The sequence below is a fragment of the Arachis hypogaea genome, chromosome 7 (assembly GCF_003086295.3).
Source record: "Arachis hypogaea cultivar Tifrunner chromosome 7, arahy.Tifrunner.gnm2.J5K5, whole genome shotgun sequence".
NCBI classification, from domain to species: domain Eukaryota; kingdom Viridiplantae; phylum Streptophyta; class Magnoliopsida; order Fabales; family Fabaceae; genus Arachis; species Arachis hypogaea.
The window spans coordinates 22,998,993-23,012,571 of NC_092042.1; positions in this window are offsets into that span (position 1 = coordinate 22,998,993).

Consider the following 13,579-nt stretch of genomic DNA (forward strand, 5'->3'; position numbering starts at 1 on the left):
ATGAAAGGAATTAATTCACCAATAAGCTTAGCAATCTGTGATAAAAGAATTACTGATGACCCAATAGATCAAATAATTGGAATTGTTCATGGAAACTTGGCAAACGTAAATGTTAAATTCAATGCCCATCTTGGATACGCTATACCTTTATCAACTGAAAATCTTGGAAGATCTATAAGCTTAGCTTATAAATTTCACAGAAAGAATCTAATGGAACAAGATGATGAACCATTTTCAATTACATATGCAATAAATTATGTTTTAACAAATAGCCATCATAGTATAATATTTAAAAACAGAGAAAGAATTTATGTTGATGAATTATTTCAGAAAATTGAAAAAACAGAAATACCAAAATATAAAGCTATTGAAAACCCAGTTCTATTATTAAAAGAACCATCAGGAAAATTAGTTTCATCGAATTTTCAAATAAGAGAATCTAAAATTAATAGCCCTTTAAGTTTATCTAAGTTAAAAATCAAAGAAGAAAATTCTGAAATAAAAGAACTAACAAAAAAGGTCGAAAAATTAAATGAAACCCTAAACACTAAATTATGACAGTAAATAAAGAAGAAATATATGTAACTTATCAAGACAAGAAACAAGAGCTATTTGAAAGAAAAAATCGGTTGAATTATTTACAGTTTTCTGAAATAAATCAAAGAGCATTTAAAGCCCTAAAAATAATCTATGACAAGTTGAAAAGAGAAGTTGAAGAGCTAGAGAAATTAATAGAATCTCTAGAAAATAGTGATGAATCAATGATAGAGTTTGCAGAAATTTTAAAATAAATAATGAAGCATAAAAAGATTGAAAAACCAGAAAATAAAATTAAAAGAAATAGGACGAGAAAATTAAAAGGTAAAATAAAGGAGTATAAAAGGGAATTAAACAATCTTCAGATTAAAATTAATAATCTTATAATAAAAAGGATAGAAATAAGAATAAATATAAACAAGTTGGAATTAAACTTAAAAAAGTTATAAATGCCTGAAAAACCATATTATGACCTAAAAGAATTAAAGCTGTTAAAAGAAAAAATGGAGAATGAAATTGAAAAATTAAACAGATATTTAGAAACAGGAAAAAGTGTAGAAATAAAAGAAGTTATTGAGGATTTGAGAAGTTATATTAAAGAAAAAGACAAACAGATAAAAGATTTTATATACAATAATTCATGCAAAAAAGAATATTATAAACTAAAACAAGATTGAAAAGTTATAAATCAAAATTGATAGAAATGGTCAATACTTTTTATAAAGCACCTATAAAAATTATAAACTTATTCAAAGAATATGAAGAGCTAATAGAAATTTCGAAAAAAAAATTGAAAGAAAAATCGAAATTAAAAATTTGGTATCAGAGCCAAGTTAACGATTAAGGGGAACACTTTCTCTTTAAGCAACATTTTTAGTGATACGCTCTAAAAAAAAAAAAAACTAGTTACCAGATGTCCACAATTAATTGGTAAACTTCTTTGTAGTCACCATAGGTACAATAAAACAATAGGTACCACAGAAGGCACCATATATATATAAGTACTGCTATGTGAATTTTATGAGATACTTTCTCTTTAAAATCTATTTTATATCAATTTTTTTATGTTTTAAATATATTTTGTGTTAGCTAGTTGTATCTACTAAAAGTTCAATAGAGTATAATTTTAAATAATAAATTAAATAAATTTAATTTTAATATACAATCTTACAAATATGTATTTTCTATGTACTTGTAAATTTTATTTTTAAATATCGAATAAATCGTTTCAATTAAAATCATAATTATACTTTAGATCGGAATCTTTTTTTTCAAAAATAATTTAAACTGCATTACAAACATCCCTATCTAAAAAAAAAGTCATAATCCATCCTCTTTCTATTACAATTTTTTATCATCTCTGCAAATTTACTAACAAATGGATGATATAATTCTGTAAAGTCCTTCGAAAAAGGATTTTCCGTTGCGGGTAGCAATTCTTCGCCTTCCTTGGGGTAAGCTGAAAATGAAACAAAATTAAAGTGAAAGTTTAATTAATATGAATTACGTAATATTCTCATTTTTTTGTGTGTGTGTGCGTTTCAATTGAAAACAAAAATTTAAATTAAAAGTGTTAGAATATTAAGGAAAAAAAGGTATTGTTTCTTAGTGCTAGATCAAAGTTTGAATTGATGATGTTTATAACTGACTAACCATAAATCATGGTGAAAAGAGGATCGGAGCCATTATAGGTTGGGACCAATGTGAAATATGTAATCTTTTGTGGGGTCACTGTAGCTTTTGCTAATCCCATCTGTTGTGAGTCCATTGTAATTATATGGTTTTGTTGGGAGTTGTTGGTAAATAACGGAATAAGTTATTATTTGTATCTATGAAAGATATAATTACTGACAAATACATTTATAAAAAAAAAGACATTTATATTGTAATCACAAATGACTTTTATATACTAGAAATATACTGACGTTGATTACGCATTAAGGTATTGGACAAAATAATTTTTTGCCCTTTTGTGCCCTAGCAGAGCTAAGTGGTCGTCGTCACTATCATTCCAAGTCGAAAAAGACGATCGGAGTACCTCCATTGTGTGACAAATAATTCTTTTCTTATTATCATATCGTTTATAAATAATAAAGAATTATGAGAATCATCACAACGAGAGAGAAAAATATGCTTCTTCTAATGTTGATGTTAAACTTTTGAACTGTCTTTTTAAAATAAGTGATTATTTCAAACTACATCCCTAACTTCAGCCAGATTCGGCTAACAAGTGCATCAGTATTGTTTTGAAAAAAAAAACTGAAGATTGATCAACATCTTCATCACTTGCTATACTCCTTAATTCTGCTGACTCATAGCAATGATATCCAGCATTATCATCAGAGAATTTTTGTTAATCAACAAGGATATAAAAGAATGGTGGATTATTAGGATCAAGGTTTGATATGAAGGATTGCCTAGTAAAGAGAGGCATTTTGGCTGATCTTCTCTTGTTCACCTTAGACCTTCCCTCAACATGCTCATCTAAGTTAGTTTTACTATTTTGTGGAGTACTATTTGTATCAAAAGGTGAAATTAGATTTGATTCAGAGTTTACTTATGAAAGTAGGTTGTTTTATGATTGTGGAATATATTGGGTTAATTGTTGTGTGAAACTGTGTAGAAATTCAGAGGGTAAGAAAAATTAAAAACAGATTGATGGCATTTGAGGAAAAAAATGTTATTAAAATTCTCAAAAATTTCAGTCTCATATATTCCAACTTTTTGGAGATAGTGAAGGGACTGAAATTTTATATTTCGATACTGAAATTTTAATTCTATTATCTACCTAACAAATACAATACTGAGTTCTAGTCTCTCAATCTCAGCTCCAGTATCCCTAAACAAACACTGCTTTATATTCTATACTCTTGAACAGAACTACCATTATAATTAGCATAAAAAATAAAAAATTATTGAATTTTTTTTCAAAAGATAGTAATGTATTCAATTAATTGAAAAAGAATACAAAAAGTTCAAAACGGACAAGCAGTAGTAAAGATGGGCATTAACCCAAACATTTAAAAACATTAAAAAAAGGAAAGTCGGCTAGAATTTAGGAAAAAATGGTCATAAGAGAATTCTTCATGGATGAGTTCAGCTTCTTTCTTAGTTTTTCTGGCATTATCATTTGTCCTTCAAAGATCTATTTATTTCTGGCATTTCACAATCTCTTTACCACAGTAGCGATAAGGCCCTATTTTCTTCTTCCATGCATTCCTCTTTCCATTTCATTGCATGTTTTTTTTTTCACCATTTTCTGAAGAACCCATTTTCATTCTCTTCGTTCTAATTTTTGATAGGCGTGTTGGCAAAGTACCAAATCTATCTTGAGTTCAAGAATGTGAGTAGACAATATAAAACAAATTCTTTCTTCTGATTGCACCTTGGACAGAGACTATTAATAGTCAAAATCCCGACGTTAAACTTCTTTCTAATTGAAAGACTCTCATAGATTGCTTTTCAAACTAGAATCTTCATCTTATCTGGACATTTCATATTCCAGATCGATAAAATAGATTGGCAGAGCCTCAATCGATACATGAAAAAATTGAAAATCAACCTTATAACCAGAACTCACCGTGTAAGAACCTTTTTTTCTCTTCTCTCCATTTAATCGCATCTTCTTGTTGAATTTATATCTAGGTTATGATATGTGCAACATCTGGATTAAATATGTTGGTAACTAAGTTTATATCTCATTTTTCATTATTTGGCAAGAGTTCAGAAACCTAAGTCAGGGTTGTATTAATCTGCTGTTTTGAATGTTGATTAGTGGAACTTGTTTTCCAACCCAATAACTCTCCCAAATTTGAACCATGGATCTTCTGCCTATTTGTCAGAATGTATCCTTTTTTAGAATCTTTCGTCCCTTGAACAAACTCTTTCATGTCCAAGACGGATTGTGACTTACTTCAACCTTTAGAAAGGATAAATGTCTGAAATACTTACTTTTGTACACTTTTATGATCAATAAGTTAGGTTTAGTAATAAGTCTCTAGTCCTATTTACCAAATATTACTAGATTAAAAACTTTAAGGACTTGGAATCCTAAGTCTTTTTAGCTCTTTAGTCAGCACCATTGTGTCCTATTTGATCCATTGTATTTTTATTTTTTTTTATTTTTGACCCCACCAAAAGTGTATTAATAATTTTTAAATGCCTTCTACAAATATTTTAAGAAATTTGAAGCATCCCAATGTGTATATTGGAATCACCGAGGCAATAAATTTGATTAGCATCCCATGCCTAGTAACAGATAGTAAGGAATGTTGCTAATATTGTATTTTTTTTAACATTTTTTTTAACAAATCTGAAGGTTAATTTATTTGACCTCTATACAGTGGTAGAAAAGTCTAAATATCTGTCTTGTGTGTCAACATTGAAAATTTGAAGCAAGTTTGCAAGGTATGTTCTTTCTAGTTAAGAGGTATTTCAGCTAAAGAATACAACAGGCTTATTCAGGTTAATTTTCTACCCACTTATGCTTCCATAAAATTGTAGGATCTGCATTAAATTCTGACATCCCTGAGAGTTTGTTATAATGAAAATTATAGAATCGTCAGCGAAAAATAGGTGGCTAGTCATAGGGTATCTACTATTTAGTTTAAGTCCCATCAATGCTTTATTCTGTTCTCCTTTATCATCAGATAGGATAATCTTTCTGCACAAAGAAAAAAAAGATAGAGAGATAGAAGATCTCCTTACCTGAATTCCTTTGTAGGTCTAAAAAAATTCATAAATTGGCCATTCACAGTAACAGAATAAAAAACAGTAAAAACACATTCTTTTAACTAATTAATCCTTTAATCACAAAAACCTAACTGTTGCATAACTCCTCAAAAGAAACTCCACTCCACCCTGTCGTATGCCTTACTCATGTCTAATTTCAATACTATATCCCATAACTACTAGGACATTATCACTTATCAACTTGCCCTTAATGAATGCACTCTGATTGTCACTAATTATTTTGTTCATGATAAATTACAATCGATGAATAAGAATTTTTGAAATGATCTTATAAAAAACTGTGCTCAAGCTAATAGATCTTACTTGAGCCATTGTAGTAGCACTACTGATATTTTGGGATGAGACAAATATGAGTGAGATTAAAAGAATTCTACCTCCCGCAAAGAAATTTTTCATTGCCTTAAGGACATCTTTTTTTATAATGCTCTAAAAAAATTGAAAGAATTTTATCGTATACCTATCTTCTCCCGGAGTTAAAAAGAGATTAATCGAAAAAACAATTTTTTTTGTCTCTATTTCACACACTAGTCTTGTTTATAGCCAATTGTTTCTTCTTGTAACTTTTCTTCTCATAGTAGTAATTGTTTCTCATGGATCTGCTAGGATATTTGTTGAGAATAAATTTTCGAAATATCTCTGAGCAATCTGACCAATACCCTCAGCATCAAATCTAAAACCACCATTTCATCTTCCAGCATTGAATTCTATTATTTTTGTTTTTTATTTTTGTTTTAGAATAAAAAATCTGGTATTTTGTCTCCCCATTTAAGTCATTGCATTCTTAATTTTTTCTCCCAATACCTTTCTTCACATAGATATGCCTTTGCCAACTCTTCTTCTAATGATTGAACAATGATTCTATTCGTCTGGGCTACTTTTTTTCTCCTTTTTTATTTTTTTCTTTAGTTGTTTTAGTGAAATTGAACCTGTTTTTTGCTGCTATTCCACTAACCAATGCCTACACTTTTCAATTTTGTAAACAATTGAAACATAGGAGATCCTTGAACTGATTCACTTCATACCTCCTTCGCAATCTGCACTACTTCATTTTCACACAATCTTTCTTAAAATTTGAAGCGTTTTTTGAATTTTTTTATGCAGCACTTTCAAGCTAACCAAAAGCGGTCTATAGTCTGAACCTTGATCATCCAAGTGAAGCATGTTAGCTCTTAGGTAATCTTCCAACCATCTAATTGAGGCAAAGCATCTATCCAATCTCTCTTGAATCAAATTCTCCTCGAACTGTCTATCAGACCATGTGAACCTATTTCCTTTAAACCCCAAATTCACCATACCTCCCAAGTTGATAAAATTATTGAATTCGTCTATGGATGAAAGTGATTTCATTCTCTCTCATTTCTTCTCCTCCGTGGCTGAAATTATATTGAAATCACCCAAAACTAAATAGTAATCGCTCACCAAAGCTAATTAGTTTAGGATAATTCCGTATTGTCGAGAACACAACCTTTCTTCACTATGAAGTACACAACAAGTATATTTCATTTTCTCATATTCAACTGATCTTCCCACTTCCAATGAATAAAGAACTCATCACACTGAACTACTGAGATAATATCACCATTCTTCCATGCCAATACTAAACTTCTAGCCATTTCTTAGGGTTCCACACAATAAACATTCTCAAACCCCAACTTATTATATCGGCTAGTTAGAAAAGGGGTACTGTTTTTTGTTTTATAGAGGAACAACACCTCGGGAGAATAAGATCAATTGATCTCTTGTATATTGTAAATTGTTGATATGGAACGTAACCCATGATAAGATGGAAGATCAAAGAAAGGAACTCCTCTACCTTAATTTGATTTCCTGATGCAACAGTTAAGGGAATCACTCTACCTTACCTGTTCACACCCAAGTTTCTCAAAGAAAATTTCATTCATGAAAAATTAAGGAAAAAAAATGACTACTAGGTTTTAGAGGATTTTTATACCTCTTAAATTTAAAATCCTAACTCATAAGTTCACTAGAATAAAATATGGGCCAAATTATAACTGGGGCTAAAACAAACAAATAACAAAAATAAAATAAACATAGAATAAATTATAAGAAAGTGATGTCTCTTTTAATTCATCTTGACTAATGAGAGTCTTCAATGCATCTTGTAAAATAGTAAGACGTTGACTTTTGATAATCGTTAATCATTGTCTTGCCAAATTTTTGATGCATCTCTTGAACACATGATTTAGCTATGTTTGCAAAACTTTCTTTTATTCTCTTAGTTGTTGCTCTTGTAATTGGACCAATTGGCATATGACAGTTCTCAGTTTGTCCCATAGGACTCGTATCATTCCCTCCCTCATGAAAAAGATTCGTCCTCGAATCTGCATCACAATCAAAAGGAGATAGGTCAGAGACATTAAAAGTAGCTGATACATTATACTCACCTGGAAGGTCAATCTTGTAAGCATTGTTATTGATCCTTTCGAGCACTTGAAATGGACCATCACCCCTAGGGTCTAACTTGGATTTTCTTTGAGTAGAAAACCTCTCCTTTCTCAAATGAACCCATACCCAGTCACCAGGTTTAAAGACAAGGTGTCTTCGACCTTTATTCACCCGTTGAGTTATCAACTTATTTTTCTGTTCAAGCGATTCATGTGCTTTCAAGTGCATTGTTTTAACCTTTTCAATTTTACCTTCTGCATCCAAGCTAACAATATTACTCAAAGGCAAAGGTAATAAGTTCAAAACAGTTAAAGGATTGAAATAATAAACAAGTTCAAAAGGAGAAAACCCAGTAGAAGAATGAATGGTTCTATTATAAGCAAACTCAATAAAAGGTAAACAATCTTCCCAAATTTTCAAATTCTTACCAACAACAGCACGTAATAAGGTCCCTAATGTTCTATTTACTACTTCAGTTTGACCATTAGTTTGAGGATGACAAGTAGTAGAGTATAATAATTTTGTGCCTAATTTACCCCATAAAATTTTTCAAAAATGACTCAAAAAATTTACGTCACGGTCAGAAACAATAGTTTGGGGAACACCATGCAAACGCACAACCTCTCCAAAAAAAATCAACAATATTTGTTGTAACATCAGTTTTATGGCATGCAATAAAATGAGCCATTTTACTAAATCTGTCTACCACAACAAAATGCTATCTCGACCTTTTTTTGTTCGAGGCAAACCAAGAACAAAATCCATAGAAATATCAACCCACGAATGCATAGGAACAGGTAAAAGGACATACAAACCATGTGGTAAAGACTTTGATTTAGCCTGTTTACATGCAGTACATTTAGCACAAAATTTTTTAACATCTCTACATATGCATCGCCAATAAAAATATTCAAATACTATATTCAATGTCTTATGCACACCAAAATGACCCATCAAACCCCTATTATGTGATTCAAGAATAAGTAAGTCTCTCATAGAACAAGCAGGCACACAAATTCTATTACCACGAAATAGAAAATCCTTATGTCTATAAAATTTGTTAAATGCATTATGTTCACAAGAGGCATAAATAACAGAAAAGTCAGAATCAGTGACATACAACTCCTTTAAAAATTCAAATCCCAATAACTTAGAAGTAAGTGTAGTAATCAAAGCATACCTCCGAGATAAAGCATCAGCAACGATATTATCTTTACCTTGTTTAAAGACAATCACATAGGAAAATATTTCAATAAATTCCACCCATTTAACATGTCTTTTATCAAGCTTACCTTATCCTTTTAAGTGCTTCAAAGATTCATGATCCGTGTGAATCACAAACTCCTTAGGTAAGAGGTAGTGTTGCCAAACCTCTAAAGCCCGAACCAAAGCATATAATTCTTCTTTTCGAAGCACTTCCAAAACAGCTGAAACATGTGACAAGTGGTCATCCAAACAAGTGCTATAAATGAAAGGATAAACAAGACAAGAATTGAAATTGAATAAAAAAGATACATTGAAATTGAAATAGAAACAAAAATGATAGATTGAAATTGAGTAAAAAGAGAATCACTCTACTTTCTATTCAATTTCTTGATGCAACAAGAAAGGGACTCCTCAACCTAACTTGTCAACGCTATAGTTTGGAAATTGAATCGAAGGGACTTCTCAACCTTCTATTCAATTTCCCGATGTAACAAGAAAGGGACTCCTCAACCTCAATTGTCTACATCATGGTTTCATCACGAAACCAAAAAGGAATTTTTAAACCTCTAGATCATTTTATGCTTTTTTTTAAACAATAATGAAACACAAATGAAAACAAGAACACAAGAATTTAAAGAAAGACGCAACATACACTGGACTTTTTTTTTTATAAAAGAAGAACAAATATAGATTAATAAGAATTAATCTAATGCTTGAGCTCTGATACCAAATGATACGAAACGTAACCCATGATAAGATGAAAGATCAAAGAAAGGGACTCTTCTACCTTAATTTGATTTTCTGATGCAACAGCTAAGGGAATCACGCTACCTCACCTGTTCACACCCAAGTTTCTCAAAGAAACTCAAAAAAAATTTCATTCATGAAAAATTAAGAAAAAAAATGGCTACCATGTTTTAGAGGATTTTTATACCTCTTAAATTTAAAACCCTAACTCATAAGTTCACTAGAATAAAATATAGGCCAAATTATAACTGGGTATAAAATAAACAAATAACAAAAATAAAATAAACATAGAATAAATTATAAGAAAGTGATGTCTCTTTTAATTCATCTTGACTAATGAGAGTCTTCAATGCATCTTGTAGAATAGTAAGATGTTGACTTTTGATAATCGTTAATCATTGTCTTGCCCAATTCTTGATGCATCTCCTAAACACATGATTTAACTATATTTGTAAAATCTTCTTTTATTCTCTTAGTTGTTACTTTTGTAATTGGACCAATTGGCATATGACAGTTCTTAGTGTGTCCCATAAAACTCGTATCAACTGTCATAGATTTTTCCAAACTCCAATAATTCCACATCAGCATTTTCATATCTCCCAGGGTGCCAATTGAGGGTTGGCACCATGTCCCTTTAATTCTAAATTATTGTTACTGATGCATTGCATTTCAAAAACTCATATAATAATGATAATTATATTTTAATTTGATTAATGTGTCTAAGGTTTTTAATTTAACTAAATCTTTGAGTTAAGTCATTCTATTGCTTGATATGATCATGAAGATAAGTAGTTGAAGATAAAAATGTAAATATTTTGTGCTAATAATATACATAAAATAAAGTTTAATTATGTGCAGTTACGATAGAAAATATTTATATTTATGATCATATTATGTACTGAAGAAAATCTCATGCCCTAAGCTGTTCAAGCTGTGATGTTGATGGTTTGATGAATCAGAAAGGATTAAGAGAGGGAGAGAGATAGGTTCTTCTCATTATTGGAGAGAATGAAAAATCCCCCTTAGAAAATATTTGTTGAGTTATTACACCTTATATACTATGTACTTTTTTTTATGTACTCTCATTAAAAAATAATTACAATGGTAAACCTATTATTGATAAAGAAATAATCTAGGTAACACCCTCCCGCAAGCTAGAATTGTGTAAATCTAACAATCCTAGCTTGGAAACATTGGCAAGAAAAGGATCCGGTGGCAGAGCTTTGGTAAGAAAATCAGCAAGTTGATCCTTGGAACGAACTGGCATAAGATGAATGAGACCAGACAAATGCTTTTCACGAACAATGTGGCAGTCCACTTCAATGTGTTTAGTTCTTTCATGAAAAATGGGATTATTGGCAATGTGAATGGCTGACTGGTTGTCACAGAATAGAGTGATAGACTTTTGAAGCGGCAAGCCAATGAAATCCATTAAGAAAGATAACCAACTAGCTTCACAAGTGGCAACAGCAAGAGACCTATATTCAGCTTCTGCAGAGGACTTGGCAACTGTGGTTTGCTTTTTACTCTTCCAGCTAATGAGCGAGTTCCCAAGCATGAAGCAATAACCTGAAATGGAGCGACGAGTATCGGCACAGGTAGCCCAGTCAGCATTGGCAAATCCAGTGAGATGCAGATTAGAAGTAGAGGAGAAGAAGAGACCAGTTGCAGGTCGGCCTTTTAAATATCGGAGTACACGAAAAGCAGCCTGTAGGTGAGAAGTTGTTGCACAGTCCAAAAATTGGCTCAAACGTCCCACAGCATAAGAGATATCGGGTCTAGTATTTGTGAGGTAAAGGAGTCGGCCGATGAGCTGTCTGTAAACAGTGTTGTCTGTTAAAATGGTACCTGATTCCTTTGAAAGTTTCTGACTATAATCAAATGGAGTAGAGAGAGGCTTGCAATCTAGATAACCAAAATCTCTGAGAAGGTCCATGGTGTACTTCCGCTGATAAATGTGAATTCCAGAGTTAGAGCGTGCTACTTCCATTCCCAAGAAGTATTTGAGATCACCAAGATCCTTGATTTTGAATTTGTCATCCAAATCTTGCTTGATGGAATTGATTTCACCAATGTCATTCCCAGTTAAAACCAAGTCATCAACATATACTAGAATGGCAGTGAAGCTTTGAGATTGTTTCTTAATGAAGAGTGAATGATCATAAAAAAACTGCTTATAACCAGCATCCACAAGAGTCTGAGTGAGCTTAATGTTCCATTGCCTGCTTGCTTGCTTAAGCCCATATAGAGATTTTTGCAATTTACAAACCAAACCTGGTTGTGACACAGCCAAACCGGGTGGTATTTTCATATAAACTTCTTTGTCCAAATCTCCATGAAGGAAGGCAGTGTTGACATCCAGCTGTTTCAAATGCCATTTCTTTGCCGCTGCTAATGCTAACATTACTCGTAGGGTAGTCATTTTGACAACTGGACTAAAAGTATCACCATAATCTACTCCTTGCACTTGAGTGAATCCTTTTGCAACTAGCCTCGCTTTGTGCCTTTCTATGGTGCCATCGGGATTGAATTTTACCCGAAAAACCCATTTGCAACCCACAGCCTTCTTGTCTTTTGGGAGTTCAGTGAGACACCAAGTTCTGTTCTGATCTAGAGCTGTCAATTCATCTTGTATTGCCTTTCTCCAACATTCATGTGCAGCCGCTTCCTCATAAGTGCTAGGTTCTTGATTTGAGGTGATGGCTAGAGAAAGTGACTTATATTTCGGGGTTAGTTTATCATATGACAAGTGTTGTGAGATAGGATATAAAGAGTTAGAGTTGGAAACATTGCTAGAGTGAGCTGTGTGGGTTGTCATACAATGATAATCCTTCAAATAAGCAGGCGGTTTCTTGACTCTTTCAGACTTTCTAGTAATGCAGTCATGTGTGATGTCAGAGTGTTGTGATGCAGGTGCATTATCAGTGTGTGGTGTGGTAATGGGTGCAATGGTGTGTGAGGAAATTGGTGATTGCATTGAGCTTGAGAAATGTTCATTTGAATCTATGAGTGTGGTATGTGTGGGTGATTGCAAATGATGTGTGGATGGTGTATCATATTGAAAAAGATCAATGCATTGTGGAGTACGAATGGGCACTACAGAAATGTCAGTGCTAGTGGAATGTAAAAATGGAAAATGAGTTTCATAAAAAATTACATTTTTGGATATGAAAATTTCCTTGGATTTTAAATCAATAAGTCGAAAACCCTTTGTTCCTAATTTAAAACCAAGAAAAGCTGTTTTTCTGGCTCTTGGGTCTAATTTTGTTCTTGAATTTGTTAATGTGGAGGCATATGCAAGAGAACCAAATACTCTTAAATATGAAAGGTCAGGTAAGTTGCCATACAAAAGCTTATAAGGACTAGCATTATTCAGGTTAGTGCTGGGCAGCCTATTAATTAGGTGAATGGCGTGAGCAACTGCGTATTGCCAAAAACAATGTGGAATTCCTGATTGAAATAGCAGTGCTCTAGCAACACCTAAAATATGCTGGTGTTTTCTCTCTACAATCCCGTTTTGCTCTGGTGTTTCTACACAAGAAGTTTGGTGTAAAATTCCAGTTGATGCAAAAAAGGATTTTAGAGTGAATTCTGGTCCATTGTCGGTCCTTATACACTTAACTTGTTTTTCAAAATGTACTCTGACAAAATTCACAAAATTAATAACCAATTGTGATGCTTCAGATTTGGTTTTCATAAAAAAAATCCAAGTGAATTTGCTCTTACCATCCACCACAGTCAAAAAATACCTATGTCCTTCATTGGAAGGGACAGAAATAGGACCCCAGATATCCATATGAACTAAATCAAAACAATCTTTTATTTTAGTTGTACTAAGATTAAAAGATAATTTCTTTTGTTTTGCAAAATGACATGAATCACAAGAAAAATTTGAAGCAATACTATCTATAAAAGGATAATACTTCTTCAG